The sequence below is a fragment of the Solanum pennellii genome, chromosome 6 (assembly GCF_001406875.1).
Source record: "Solanum pennellii chromosome 6, SPENNV200".
NCBI lineage: Eukaryota > Viridiplantae > Streptophyta > Magnoliopsida > Solanales > Solanaceae > Solanum > Solanum pennellii.
In genome coordinates, this window is record NC_028642.1 from 1,303,546 (window position 1) to 1,307,247 (window position 3,702).

Below are 3,702 nucleotides of genomic sequence, written 5' to 3' on the forward strand. Positions count from 1 at the left end.
GGGGGGGAGAGAGAGGGGGAGGGGGAGGATGAAATATGAAATTTTAAAAAATATTTTATAAATAATTTTTTTTATAAAAAAAAGATGGGATTGTCGCGGAGGAGGGGGGTAGTGGAGGAGGTGGTGGAGTGAGAGATGAAAAATAATTTAATTTTCTATATGGATAGCAATTTTTAATTTTTAATTAATATTAATTTTTATCATTTCATTTTTATTTAGATAAAATATTTTATCTATGTGAAATGTCATGTGTCAATATTTTTTCATATATAAGAGAGAGTGCACTATGCACACCACTGAGGTGTGTTTCTCAAATTAAAAAGTGATAGTTTAGGTATGAAACTCACACTTTCAATAGTTTAAGTATGAAACTCAAAAAAAGTGAATAGTTTAGATATATTTTTAATACTTATTTCATTTAAAAATAAAAATCTTTTCCCAACTTGCATAGCTATAGTTGAATTACTAATAATTTGCACATCACTAAATCTTGAAAAAAAAAAATACATTCGAATATCATTAAAATTATGTACTCAATTTCAAAGTGAAGTTAAATTCTTAGGAAATTTATTTACAAGGGCACATGGTAATGTAGATTCAAAAATTAAATATTGCAACATGGTATAAATTCATTACCTAACTTCTGACAAAGGCATTTAAATGTAATTTTACAACAATATTTGGTGAAACATTAGATGACATTTAATTTTTATTTTTTTTACTTTGCTCAAATCATAGATTCTCACTAAAAAATAACTTCAAAATTCCATACAATAGTAAAAAGAAAATGTAAATTTGTATTTATGTTATTGTTCTCGGAAGCTAGCTAGGAACTTAATAATAGTTTGAAACAAGAATTACAAACATAACATTAAAAAAACATTTGAAATTAGAATTTCAATAGACACTCAATAATAGTATTCTCTCCAAAAATAGACATATGCACGCGATATTCTTTAGTAAAACGCGAACAAATAAGAGGAACTATTGAATTAATTTAGGAAAAAATAACAAATATACTCTCTAACTATTGTAAATAGTATGCAGATACCATCTGTTATAATGCTATTGGGACATTAATGCCCCAGTTGTCTGAAAACTAGAGCATATATATATGTCCTTCACTCTAACATAAGACTAAATAGGGACATGAGGCGTAATCTTATCCGTCAATCCGATATTAAATCGGTGGATAAGATTATGACACGTGTATGTCCGTTTGTGTTTAAGGGGTATACATTCTAGTTTTTGGACCACAGGGACACCAATATCCCAAAAGTATGTCGAAGGAAATCTGTATACCATTTACGATAGTATATTTATCCTTTTACCTTGACGTCTCATATTATTTTTTGAGAATTTCATATATGTAATTATTAGATGCTTGAATTTTCTATCAAAACTATTACCACATTTATACAAAAAAAAAAAAAGTGTGTACATCACGCAGCATCAGATATTAATCAAAATATATTTTTTAGATAATAGAGGAGTTAGTGATAGATTAAGTGGAAACACAAAATACCTCAAATGTATTTTTACCATGAATAAGAAAACATTTCAATTAAAAGTTTAAAACTAGAATTGTAGGAGTGACTCAATAAAGAGCAACTCCTCCAAAAATAGGCGTATGCCACTAATTGCAACGCGCACACGGTATTCTTTAGTAAAAGGCGAAAGAATAGTTCGCTTTGTGCTCACTGCGTGGCTGCGTGATTTTGTACTAAAATGGGAGATGCCATTTTATACACAACAAGTAGTTTGAACTTTTACTCTTTGTGTTTCGATATGGGACTCTCTATTTGTTCCTTTTTGTTCTCAAATTTTTCAATAATGTGATTCCTTTCTTGGTGATAATTAAAAATAAATGTTGCACCAAAATCTATATCGATAATTTTCAATTAATTTGAAGAGTTCATTTAACTTTGTAATTGCTTGGTATCTTCCTTTGTGAGTAAGTTTTGTTTTGATCAATATGCAAATTTTGAAGGTGAATATAGTATTTAAAGATAAAATCTTTGGAGTATAAATTTAATGATGTAACATGAGGGTGATGTGGAAGTGAGGTTTCAGACTTGAAATAACTATAGAGGCATCAAGTTGCTAAGACACAATATAAAGATATGAGAGAATGTGGTAAATATGAGTGGGGAAAGTTGCGAGTATCTTCGAAAATCAGTTTAAATTTATATCAGGAAGCTTGATTATAAAAGTCATTCATCTCGTAAGAAAAATGGTGGAGAAGTATAAGGAGAGAAATAAGGACTTACACTTATGATGTCCATCAACTTAGAAAAAACTTATGACAAAGTTACTATGGAGGTGCTTGGAGGCTAGAAAATGTATATGTTGCATACATTAGATCGATAAAGGACATGTATGATGGAGCTAAGAACCGAGTACAAGTAGTAAGAGAAAACTTAAAACACGTTTCTATGTTGATAGGATTGCGGTCATGGTTCGACCTTTTAGCCTATTTTTATGTACCATGGTGATGGATGTATTGATATGACATAATCAAGGTGAAATGTCATGGTATATGTTATTTGGTGATGCCATAGTTCTGATTGATGAGACTCACAATAGAGTTAACGTTAAGTTAGAGGTTTGGAGACAAGCCTAAGAGTATAATGAGTTTCGGTTGAGCAAGATCGAGACTAAATACTTGGAATGCAAGTTTTGTGATGTGACATATGAGGTTGATGTGGAAGTACGACTTAATACAAATGTCATCCAAAAGAGATGTAATTTAAAAAATCTTAGACCGATTATCCAAAAAAATGGAGAGATTGACAAGGATTTCACCCAACGTATTGATGCATGTTGGATGAAATTGAGGCTTGTATTCGGAGTCTTTTGCGATAAGAATGTATCATTTAGACTCAAAGACAAATTCTACACAGTGGTAGTTAAACCAACTAAGTTGTATGGGAAGGACTGTTGGCTATTTAAGAACTCTCGCATTCAGAAGATGAAAGTGACAAAGATGAAGATATAATGATGGATGTGTGGATATACTTGAAGAGATAAAATTAAAAATGAGGTATCTGAGACAATGTTGGCGTGACTTTGATGGAAGACAAGATGCGAGAAGAAAGGTTGAGATGATTTGGGCATGCATGTGATAAGGGGATGCATGAATGCCCCAAAGCGGGGTGTGAGCAGTTGATTTTGGATGGATTCAAGAGAGATAGTTGCAAATCAAAAAAGTATTGCGCAGAGGTTATTAAACATGATAATATGCAGTTACAATTTACTGAGGGCACAAATTAAGGTAGAAAGTTAGTGGGTAGAAGCATCCCTACTAGCAGGTAGAAATGCATTTTTGTTGCCCTTACTAGTAGTCGTATGACTACTCTTATACTTTCTTGTTCGTCAATTTTTATCACTATTTATCATCTAGTGTGATTTATTCACAGGATTATTTTGTCGTGGTATTATTGTATTCCTAATTGTTATTTGGTACTATCTATTGTCTACTGTATTTTCATTATGTCTTTTTCCAGACTATTTTTATAATGATCGAAGGTCTATAGAAAATTGTATTTCTACCTCATCTCTAAAGTAAAAATAAGATTACTTACATTCTATCCTCTCAAAACCAAATATGTAAAACTACGCTAAATATATTATTATTATTATTACATATAATGTTGATCCCAAAATACAGACTTGTACATACCTATATGGTTGAATTTCTAA

General features: G+C 30.9%; 1 non-coding gene across 1 annotated transcript; it reads right to left on the bottom strand.

Annotated features, from left to right (window-relative positions):
- Positions 1–1,592: 1,592 nt before the first annotated feature.
- Positions 1,593–1,710, bottom strand: LOC114077730. The gene has a single exon (XR_003579100.1). It is a non-coding gene; the product is annotated as a U5 spliceosomal RNA (small nuclear RNA).
- Positions 1,711–3,702: the final 1,992 nt, after the last annotated feature.